A 12,470-nucleotide genomic window follows, 5' to 3' on the forward strand; every position below is an offset into this window, starting at 1 on the left:
GATTTTTTTTTTAGGTTTTAGCCAAAATATCTTACCGAAGTATCCGAAATAAGGTATTAAGTCTTCTTTAAGTCTAAAAATTTTCAGCCAGAAATTTTTCGGTATAGATCAACGTTTTCATATAGCAGAACGGTACCTCCCGAATTTCGGTATTTTGAAGGTTAGTCACATTATTTTACAAAAATTGCTGTAATTTGGTATTCAGTCTTCCCCATAAACGAAAGGAAACTAATTGTTCCATTTTGCTTCAATACAACTCGTTGTGGAGGTTATAACAAGTTCGGCCCGTCCGAACTTAACGCCTTCTTACTTGTTATTCAGTTCAAAGATGCAATAAGAATGCAAGCCATTGCAAAATATTCCAGAATAAATAGAAATAATTTATTGTTTGTGTAAAACAAGAATAATAAGTATTTTATTACTTTAACATATTAAATTATGAAATTGCTTCATTAAATTCAATCGCAACTGAGTTTGCTCCTCCGCTCTCCATTTAATCCAAGCTGAACTGTCCCTGCCTCATCTTCTAAAAGGGTTTTTATATTGTCTTCCCATCACCATTTAAAATTTCGACATGTACTCCAGCAGCACTCTATTAGGAAATTTTCTTCTCATGAGTTACCGCAAAAGTTCAAAAAATTATTTTATTTTTGGTATGTTCCTTTACTTTTGAAAATGGTAAAAGTGGCAAAATTAGCAAAAGTTGTGAACTGCTCTCATAACAATTGTATGCTTAAATCAAGTAAAGGAACACTTTTCGAACAAAAAGTGGTAAAAGTTGAAGATTCTTGCACGTAAAGGAACAGAGCTTTTATAAAAAACATTTTGGAAATAATTTTTTTGGACGAATTGTAGGGATGTACAAACTGACTTATGTACTTATAGGGACTGCTAACAACTGCTAATAAAATGTAACGAACGGAGTTCCTTTTTCACAACTTCATTTCGACTGCATCCGGATGCTGTTAAAATGTGAGAAATTGATGTTAATCGTTGGATCGCATCCGAATGCGGTTAAAATGTAAGGAATTGGAGTGCATTTTTCACGAAACTGATGGAACTGCATCCGGATGCAGTTAAAATGTGAGAAATGGATGTCATTCGTTGGATCGCATCTGAATGCGCATAAAATGTGGGGAATGGAGGGCCTTTTTCACGACTCTGTTAGAACTGCATCAGAACATGCTGTGAAAGAACTAGTCTACATTGCACTACTTCCAATTAATTTTGCTGTGTACTATTAGAAGACAATTGAACACTAACATATCATGGTGGAATGATAAATACTCAAAAGACGTTGGAAATTTATCCAATTCAGTTTTGTCCGATAGTAACGATGGTATGAAAAAACTATCAATCGATAGTGACATTCAAAATAAAGTATCGATATTATTGATAGTGCCATCGATTGTTTGCCAACTCTACTCCGTTGGGGTTATACAACTTTCCACTTGAAATGTGTCGGTATATGACCACGCCTTCATCAGAAGTTCGAATTTTCATTCTCAGCTGCAGGCAAATTCAAAATCTGAGGTCTGATAAAATTTAACAAAAATTTACCTCAACAGTGCTAAAAATAGTACATATCGCTCATTTACTCAAAGATTGGCATAACACAAAAAATGTGTTTTTTGAGATAGAAATTTCTATTTGTTCTATGACTTCCATTTTATTTTGTGACAAATTTTCCTGTTGATATCTCTAAAACTTAAAGAGTTACAGTATATTTTTTGATTGTGTGATTTTTGTGATTTTTTTTGAAATGTGTCACTCTTGTCGTAAATGAGATTTATGTATTTTTCAGCATATTTTTCGGCCACTTATATAGTGCTAGGTAAAGTTCCTGTGATCCTGCAATTTCGTTAATTTTTTAATTTTATTCAAAGTATCAAAGGCATAACAATTATTACAAATTAATATTGTCAAATATTACTGGTGTGTGATGTCGACATTTTATGTTCCTTACGCCATCTGTGATATAACTTTAATACTGGCCAAAATAATGCTACTTGAATACCTGCAACAGAAAATATAAAAAAATTGATAACCACGTATGATAAAATTAAAAGTTTAAAGCCTTACCAATAATCGCAAAATGTATTAGAAAAATAAGAAACATCGTTAAAAAGGGTCCACCATTTAAAAGTCCCGAAATAAAATGACGAAATGCCAGTACGCCATATAACCAACAGCCAGTGTATAACAAATACACGAACGGTTCCAACAGTGTATGTTTATGCTGAAAAAAGTGATAACATTTATCTAGTATTGTGATTTACATAACAAATAATAAAGAGCTATAGTCGGGAAGGACCGATCATATGATACCCTATACCACTAACTTAGGCAGAATTTCTTATGGATCATTGTGAAATTTTTATAAATGAATTAAAAAAAAATAATCGATTGGAAAATACAGTCGGGCCTCGATTATCGGTAATGGTCGGGATCGGAGGCATTACGGATAATCGATTTTCCCGGATAATGGAGTAACACTGTTTCTCATGTATTTTTAATAAAATAATATTCGTTTTTGGATATAAATATGACCAATTTTAAACTTAATTTAAAGTTTAAAATTGAAACTGTTCTAAAATAAATTATTTTTGCATGGTTTTTGCCTTTTGAAATTTGGTCGAAAGAATAATTATCCCCGGTCATAAAGAATTTCACGGTTAATTGGTGAAAATGAATAAAAAATTCTGTGTTTTCCTTTCCCGGATAATGGAGGTTTACGGATAATCGATTCCCGTATAATCGAGGTTGGAATGAAATGGCTCCCATACAAAGTGCTTTGGAAATAAAGATTGGTCAGGGTGCACGCGTTATCGTTAACCGATCACCATAAAATTTCATATATACGGTTTTTGTATCAAATGGAAAAATTAGTATGTAAAGCTAGGCACTCACCTATCAGTCTGCCCGACAACATTTGTGATTGTATGTGTGAATTTTCAAAAATTTGAGAATGTATGTGTGAGCTTTTCAAGACTGATGAAAATCAAAATAGTTTTGATTTCAAAATGAACCCCCATCAGTCTGGGTGAATTGTGTTTATTTTCAAATTGTCAATATACAATTTTCAAAACATCATTCCATTTGTAATTCGAATTATTCCATTTGAAATTCGAATTATTCCATTTGTAATTCGAATAAATGCAATAAATGGAATATTTCGAATTACAAATGGAATAATTCGAATTACAAGTGGAATTCTCGAATTACAAATTACACTTCAAAAAATTTGAATTACATCTGAAAAAGGTGTATTCTGATCGGAACCCGATCTCCATACAAATTTTTCTAACAATCGGTCCATAATTGCGGCATTTATTTTTAGAAGAATTCTTAATGGACGAACGGACACTTATCGCTAAATCACTTTATCTCGTTGAGATTGAAAAACGGTTTTCCACATGAGGGGTATAGAGCCGTGTAACCCATTACAATGTTATCTAAAATTCTACCTTCTGTATTACCAGTAAATTGAAAAATAATCGGTTATTTCTTGGAAATGAAAACCGTGTCAATACAATTTCAACACACTCCACATTTTTATTTTGTTCTCTGCTGGATTTGAGCATGCGAACTTCTGATTTGTACCCAGCAAAATTTGAAGGAAGGGGTTCCATGCGATGACGTGATTTCATGGCATCTTTTGCATTGGTTCAAACGAAGTCGTGAAAGATCCTATCTTTTCATTAGCATTTGAACCAATCCCAGCGAAAAGTTTGCCTCCAAAGAGGCAGTTAAATGATATGTACAAGTGATTTGGAAGTGCATCAAATTATGCATTTTCACTCATGATTTTTACAAGGAGTGACCCCGGAAAGAGGCACTCCATTGCACCGCATTTTAACTGACTCTTTGGCATTGCATTTTAACTGAACCTTTGGCACTGCATTTTAACTGAACCTTTGGCACTGCATTTTAACTGACCCTTTGGGGTAGCACGTGTTTTGAATAACGAAACAAAATGCATTTATTAATTGTGTAAAACAAAAATATTAATAACTTTATTAAATTAACACAAATTATGAAAATTCTCTATTGAATTCAATCGCAAACATGTGTGTTTCCTTCTCTCTTCATTAAATCCAAGCTTAAGTGTTTTTGCTTCATCTGCTAAATGGGTTTGATATTGTCTTCCCATCACCAGTTAAGATTTCGACATGTACTCCAACAGCACTCCATTGGGAAATTTTCTTCTCGTGAATTACCGGAAAAATGTTCACAAATTAAATATTATTTAGTTTGTATTAACAAATGTTTGGAAATGTTAACACGATTAAAATGTGAGGAATGGAGTGCCTTTTTCACGACTCCGTTTGAACTGCATAAAAACATGCCGTGAAAGAACTACTCTACATTGCACTACTTCCAATTTATTTTGCTGGGAATGCAAAGGATGTCGGGAAAGATCGGATCTTTTCATCAGCATTTGAACCTATGAAAAGGAAGTCGAGAAAGATTCGATCTTTTCATCAGCATTTGAACCCATCGATCCAATAGATATAAGATATATTATATAAGATTAATTATTTACAATTCGTAGACGCGAAATCAAAACCAAGGTTGTTAAAACTCTCGTCGTAATGATAATGTCATTGCGAAGGGTTGGTGAAAATGACATGCCAAAGCATTGGTGAAAATGACATGTCAAAGCATTGGTGTAAATGACATGCTTTGGATACAAAAAAGAATGATCTTTTGGGGTCCACGCTCATATAAAATTCATCGATGAAGATGCTAAAAAGATGACATGCCAGACCACTTGCACCCATGATTGAATGGCATCTTTGGCATCGAACATTTTGCTGGGTAGACAAACACACTACACACTGTGCCATGCTTACGAACATTAAGGGTTGTTTAAACACAGTAATATCTCTTTATAATTTCACTAAAATCACTGAGCTTGATTTTATTGGTAATGCAGAAAGTAAAATGTTTATTCGTCTCCACTTGAATCACTACCTTAAAATTGAAGAACTGAGCAAAAGCTATACGAGGGCTGAACGATTACTGGCCTAACAATGAAAACGCGAATATTTACCATCAAAAACGGTTTTATTGTTTTCTTAAGTAGTCTCCAGGATGATTTATAGACTTCTTCGTGCGCTCAAACCTTTTGGCGAAGCAGTTTTTCAACTCTGATTGTGACACCTTCAAAACATGGTTTTTGTCGTTTTTGAACGTTTTTACAGCATCATCAGACGACAAAAATCGTTGACCACGCATTTTTTTTCTTGAAATGCTAGAATCAAATGAAGTCATTGGATCCCCATTCAGGGATGTACGGCGGATGACCCATCAATTCCACATTTTGTCCGGTCAAACATGCGCTGGTTTGAATCGATGTGTGAGAACCCACATTGTCACTATGCAGAATGATTCTTGTTCGTTTTTCGAATTTCTCAGAAGACTTCAGGCAAACAAAGTGTAGTGTACCACTCAAAATTAACCGTCCTATATTTCTCAAGCCGTATAGTCACCACATGGTCAGTTTTGCTGAATAAACAGGCGGCTTTTTGCTTCGAAGTGCTTCTTACATGAACGACATTAGTTGGATTTGGCTCGCTTTCGAAGACTCAAACGGCCGATCCCTGCTTTGTTTCGGTTTCCTAAGCATAGATCCTAGATTCTGCGTCTGTGGCAATCTTATAAACGTCATGTGAAGCACCTCGATCGATTTTATGCACAATTTCTTTGAATTAATCCACAAGAGACTTTTTTGAGCGATTGTCCAATTTTGCTGGATCTAACGAGAAAAATTCATTTTTGCGGCCAGGTGTTTATGTAATATCAAATATTAGTTGGTGGAAGAAATGCCCAATGATGCCTTTATCTCACGGTATATAACGCGGCAGTCGCGCATTATCCGTTCACGCACGGCATATTTTTTTCTGGCACAACGGCCGATTTTGTGCGTGATTATCCACGTCGAAAGTTGTGAAAAATGATCGGACAAAAATGTTCACAACAAAATTCCATTTTTTTCCAAAGTGATTTTTTCAAATAAAACAATAAGCAATACATCACATGGTCGTATGACAAACTGTCCTGAGTACGTTTAGGCTAAAAACTGTGAAACTTTCCAATGGAAATGTCACATGGCGTCTGGCAACATGGCGTGATATTGATATTCTCTTTTTTCATTGGCAGTTTTTGCTTTTCAAAAATTGGGTCGGATTAGCGACTATTGCGATAAATCAGATCTTTGATCACCTGTGCCAACCTACTTTGCATCATTGTAAAGGCGATACTCTCCTCTGACCTTGCAGGCTTTAAACCTACTAGAAGTGGAGATATTCACAACAAAATTCCATTTTTTTTCCAAAGTGATTTTTTCAAATAAAACAATAAGCAATACATCACATGGTCGTATGACAAACTGTCCTGAGTACGTTTAGGCTAAAAACGGTCAAACTTTCCAATGGAAATGTCAAATGGCGTCTGGCAACATGGCGTGATATTGATATTCTCTTTTTTCATTGCCAGTTTTTGCTTTTCAAAGGTCCCCATATTCGTCTTTACAATTCAAATCTCGAAAATGAAAAATGGGGTCGGATTAGCGACTATTGCGATAAATCAGATCTTTGATCACCTGTTCCAACCTACTTTGCATCATTGTAAAGGCGATACTCTCCTCTGACATTGGCAGGCTTTAAACCTACTAGAAGTGGAGATATTCTTATACGAATAAAGCGTTGAATTTTTTCCAATTACGTTTTTTGCCCATCAATAGGATTCTTGCCCTCTCAGTCCCCAAAATAGTGGCAATGGCCTCCTTTTGATTGCGGCGTCCGATTCTGAGGTTTGTCTAACACAACGCATTTGGAGAAGATTTATGCTAAGTTTTGTGACAAATGACCTCCTACAAAACACTGGCTTTATAACTTCCGTCACAGTATAAAGGGTATAATTATATTTATCACTCCTGTTAAAGTTCAAATTGGCTTTGTTATTCTAATTCGACTGACTTTCAGTCATGTGTCAGAAATAGTCTACTACGTAAATCATCCAACTTTGCGCTTTCGGCGCAAAGTAATATTGACATATTCTGACAAGAGAGGTTGACAGGTTGCCCGCCAAAGTCTAGTTAAAGCTGCGTTTGAGGAGGGTGTGTTATTCGACACAAGGCAGAATAGACGAACTTCGTTCACGGACTCCGTCCACTTAACAATACTAACAATTGTTTACGAAAAAAGTAAAAGCTTTACGAGCAAACATTCAATAAACATACCAGACATCAATACTAAAAACCCTTGTGTTTTTATTTCTCTTCTTTTTCGTTTATTTACACCGCACAACCTCTACTAGGCAAACAACAACAAAAGCTACGCTTTAAAATATACAGTCCACTCATAATTTGGTTTCCCACCTAAACTTTCTGCTTTCGCAGCTAAACATCCAGTCTCTTCAGGCTGGATTAAACATTTGGTCCATTCGTACCGGATAAAAGCAAGCAAGGATTTCATCCACTACGCCTGGCTCCGTCAGCGTCATCAATAATTTCATCAATACAAAAGGTACGTACTGTCAGTTTTCTACGAAAGTGAGCAGTGTTACCTTTAAACAATAACAACAAAATAATAAAAACATCCATCGATCGTTTTACAATAGTGCCGCCTTAGTGTTTTTGTTGTAATATTCTCTTACGAAATTTGCAATAATAATTCTCTCATTTTTGTTACACGAAAATAAGCATAAAACGTGTGGTGTAACTAGCAGCAGTGATCAGTGATTTTTACAAAAACAACTGTGCTTGCTATTTAGTGGTCAATTTCATACATAAAAAAGAATAAAAGAAATTGGCAACAACAACATATCCAGCACTGTAATTCTGTTGTGTGTAGTAACAACAATTACAATAAGATCACTTATCAGAAAAAATAATCAGTAACCACATTTGCGGTATAATAAAGCGGGTCGTAACGAAATATAATTATTTATATTAAAATATAATTTTGCAAATTATTAATAAAATTAAGTGCGCTTCCGTACAAGTAAAATTTATTAGTGCATTTTTCGATACACTGAGCAAAATTATGTGTAATTTTCGGTACACTGAAGAAAATTAAATAATTATTTAAATATTGTTTTTATTGAAATTTCTTAAAAAATTTATAAAAATTGTGTATTTTTCGATACACTGAGCAAAATTACGTGCATCTTTCGATACACTGTTAAAAATTATTGGCATATATTTCAATATACTAAATCCAATTTGCTGTAATTTTCGTTACGATCAATCATTTTGTACAAAATTAGAAACATTTTGGTATTTTATTCCAATTTTCGTTCTTATTTTTGCATTTCTGCTTTTAATCTTCGATTAAAATGGCCCTCACCCCATACGATTTCTTTATTCACGCAATTGATGCTCTAATTAATTTCGATGCAAGCTTCACTTCTTTACGGGATGAAGATCTCGACATTTATATTCTAGAGGTCTATGGGTCAGAGGCCAAAGAACTATGGAATAAAGTCAAAGACACATTTGATAAGTGCTTGGATTATCTTCAGACCTCCGAAAAGTCAAATCCTTGTGACATCACTTCCGCTAAGAGCAAATATGATATTGCATACCGATCATATATGCAGGTCCTGGCGAGTATAAATAGAAAGATAAGTGCACTTCGTGCAACACCACATCCTTCCATGCAAATTCCTATTCAGGAGAATTTGACTCCAAGGTTGGATGATTCGCATCCATCCAGTAATACCACTTCGGCTCCTTTTACAAATGAGAGTGCTACGCACAATCTTAACTTGCCTCCTTGTGATATTGATGTATTCAATGGGGGTTTTTAATCATGGCCAACATTCAGAGACTTGTTTTCAACGCTCTACATTAACAACTCCAGCATAAGCGATGTTGAACGGTTGTGCCATTTAATCAATAAAACAAGCGGTGAGGCTCGGGAACTTGTTTCCAAGTTTCCTCTCATCCATCGAAGTTTTGATTTAGCATGGAAGGCATTAATAGATGCATACGATAACGTCCGCATCTTGGTTAATAATCAAATCAAAGTTTTATTCGACCTTCCGGTCTTAAACAGAGGACAAGTTCAGGTCTGAAGAAACTACAACGTGGTATAAATAGGTGCATTTCTGCCCTGACGATCTACGATGTGTCAACTAACGGTTGGGATCCATTATTAGTGTTTCTTTGTATTCAACGGTTACCAAGAGATACTGTAACTTTATGGGAGCAAAGCATTACAAATAAATCCGCTTTGTCTTTATGGAAAGATCTGGATATCTTTCTTACAGAAAGGATCCAAACTTTAGAATGCCTTCATAATATAAGGGGGTTAGATTCAAAACCCATCTCCGATGGTAAAAATCAACAAAGACATTCTCCGAATGCACCATCTTCTAATTCGCCCTTTTCCAAATCTAAGAAATATTGTCCAGTATGTCCACGACAGAAGCATCATCTTCGAATTTGTGGGGAGTTTCGAAAACTTTCAGTTCCTGATCGTTTTGATATTGTGAAACGAAACTACTGCTGTGCCAACTGTCTTTCTCGTGGGCACCATGTCAAGGATTGCAGTAGCCGTTTCAATTGTTCTTGTTGCAATAGAAGACACCGCAGTCTTTTACATCGTGAGATGACAGTAGGATCTCCCAATTCAGCGATAACATCGCCATCGACTTCTATTTCTAGTCGTCGATTTAATTCTGAGACTGGTTCACAACCAAATTCGAGTCCGAGTTCGTCCGATTCGCCCCCTACAATTACAACCCCTCCAAATCCTTCCACTTTCTTGAATAGACAGGTATTTCATACCACTTCATCCAACAATGTTGTAATTGGGACAGCTATGGTGAATGTTATTCACAAGGATACTTCGTATCCAGTTCGTGCCATAATTGATCCAGCATCCGAATCATCGTTCATTTCAGAATGAGTGGTTTCCAAACTCGGCATTTCTACCAACTCGACTTCATCCACGATTACTGGACTTAATAAATCCGTTTCGGCTATTTCAAGAGAAATCTCCTCCATTGAGGTAGGGTCTTCCTTCGATAGAAATTTGTCTATTAAGGTTAATGCTTTGGTTCTACCAGAACTATCAAATAGTTGTCCGTCAATTTCATCTGACATTGAGCTGTCTTCTCGACTACCAAATATACGTTTGGCAGATCCAACTACGTTGGATTCCGGTCGAGTGGATCTCTTACTAGGAGCGGACATTTATCCTAAAATAATTACTGACGGGATCATCCACAACTTACTTGGCACTTTATTGGCACAAAATACGGTCTTTGGCTGGGTTCTAACGGGACCAATTCCATCATTAAATAATCGAACGTCTTCGACATCGAACGTTTCCAATAATTGTATCGATATCCGATCGTCTTGTTTTAAAAACGCTTCGCGAAATCTACGATAAACTATTGTAAGACGATCATTACCATGATCTATGCTAAGGCGTCTCCTCATCGGGAGTTTGCACTCGCCTTTCATAATCACCAATCTAGGACTTTCGTCCCGAACGGCAGTAGACACCCTTCTGGTACTTCTAGCCGCAACTTACTTTTTAATTTTATTCCCCAAACTTCTCTCGATAATGGCCCGAAAGTTTCAGAACCCCACCCAAATTGTATTCTGCATTTATGAGAATATTTGTTACATAAAGTTTTATGGGGCTAACTTTATTTGACATATTTTCAAAGGTACAAGGTTTGTCGTTTAGGCTGTACCTAATATGTTTTAAATTGTTTCTACTAACCTTTTCAATACCAACTTTCAGAGTAATAGAGAAACCAAATAGCAGCGCAAAATATAACAAAATGCAGCTCAAGTAACTCAACATCAACAATTGTAGCTTCTATAAATAGAAAAAATCACATACATCAATTCTTTTAAATTTCCTCTAAATAACCACAATTTACCATAATCTTCAACAGCTTCGAATTTACTTCTTGCAATCACTACCAATCCACCTATCACCACAACTGTTCCAATAAAGCTGAACACCAAATGTAAATATGCCGAGATACGGGATAGACATTTCAAACTATCTACGTGCATATTTGGTCCACTTTTTAACGTATAGCACTTGATTTTTTCGCAATTAATGCTTTGTTATTTTGATGCCTTTTGATGTTTTCTTTTTAATTGTGTTGTCACTTTTTGTTAGCCAACAGCCGATATTTAAAAATGTTTATGAGCTAAGGCATTGAATGCCTGACTGAATTGACGAGCAATGTGTTTCTTTCTCTTAATTTGTTTTTGCTATATTTTGGACCAAATACAAGCGGAGAAGACCTAGAGTGCATAGGTGTATATTTATATATGTGTACTATGTTTGCATTTTTTCAACATATAATGAACTTCAAAACGTGCATATATTTTTGTTTCTTGTATATACCCATACGGTCAATAACCAAAAAAGTATACGTAGATCAACAACCGGGTACATTTGTACCCATTTCAAAATAACGCCATAACTCGTTGGAAAAAGAGATATTTATGAGGGGTATTTTACAGATTGGTCTGTAAGGATGCCAGCTATAATTTTAAATCCAAAATTGATGCATATGTGAAGAAAACTGCTAGAAAACAAGTAAAAAAGTATCAGTCGGCTTTGCCGACAGAGATATACCCTCAGCCTGTTCAAACTGAAACACATTTTTCACAAAAAACTTATGTATTTATGCTTCCACCCATAAACATGGTGTCATAGGGTTTGTTTTTCAACTTTCAGGCTATTTTTCAGGAAGTATGGACTTGCCCCTAAGGAAACTTGTACCTTCGTATAGGGACAGTGAATACAAGATTTTACAACAAAATCGAAGGCGATTCGAGAGCAGGTCCTAAAATGAACTTTTCCGAAATTTTGTGTGGGAGGTATTCGAAGGAGTTTACCGATTGCGTCCATATTGGAACCTCATCTAAGTCTGGTAGAAATTCCATAACGTGCAAAGTGTGAACCAAATCGGTTACTTCCTTTAAGAGTTATCGTACGCACAAATTTTCCGAAAATTTTCGAACTTTTGTGGGGGAGGTACCGGAAGGAGTGGACCGATATAATCCATCTTTGAACTTGAAATAAGTTTGGACAAAATATTACGGAAGCTAAATTTTGGACCAAATCGGCAGATCCGTTCGAGAGTAATCTTGCGCTCCAACCACTACACACGGTGTCATAGGGTTTTTTGTAACTTTCAGGCTATTTTCTCAGGAAGTATGGAATTGCCCCTAATGAAACTTACGGCGTCGTATAGAGGACAGCGAATACAACTTGCGTAAACAAAAATCAAAGCGATTCGAGACCAGGTCCTAAACTGAACTTTTCCGAAATTTTGTGTGGGAGGTACCCGAAGGAGTGGACCGATTGAGTCCATATTGGAACCTCATCTATGTTTGGTAGAAATTACACAATGGCAAAGTATGGACCAAATCGGTTATTCCCTACAAGAGTTATCGTGCGCACAAGTTTTGCGACAATTTT

The 12,470-nt window shown here is 35.8% G+C and overlaps 1 protein-coding gene and 1 long non-coding RNA gene across 2 annotated transcripts in view; one reads left to right on the forward strand and one right to left on the reverse strand.

Moving 5' to 3' along the window:
• Window positions 1-1,889: 1,889 nt before the first annotated feature.
• On the reverse strand, window positions 1,890-11,192 carry LOC141406382 (uncharacterized). Its single transcript, XR_012413377.1, has 4 exons — window positions 10,909-11,192; window positions 10,746-10,844; window positions 2,083-2,239; window positions 1,890-2,017 (listed from the first exon to the last, which is right to left on the reverse strand). It is a non-coding gene; the product is annotated as an uncharacterized lncRNA (long non-coding RNA).
• Window positions 7,324-12,470, forward strand: part of LOC141406381 (uncharacterized) — a 52,397-nt gene continuing 47,250 nt past the window's right edge. The window contains exon 1 of the transcript XR_012413376.1: window positions 7,324-7,532. The gene's annotated coding sequence lies outside the window, so the exon portion shown is untranslated. The remainder of the gene's footprint in view (window positions 7,533-12,470) is intronic.

This window comes from Musca autumnalis, unplaced genomic scaffold (assembly GCF_047663935.1).
Source record: "Musca autumnalis isolate F117 unplaced genomic scaffold, ASM4766393v1 scaffold_5, whole genome shotgun sequence".
Classification (NCBI taxonomy): domain Eukaryota; kingdom Metazoa; phylum Arthropoda; class Insecta; order Diptera; family Muscidae; genus Musca; species Musca autumnalis.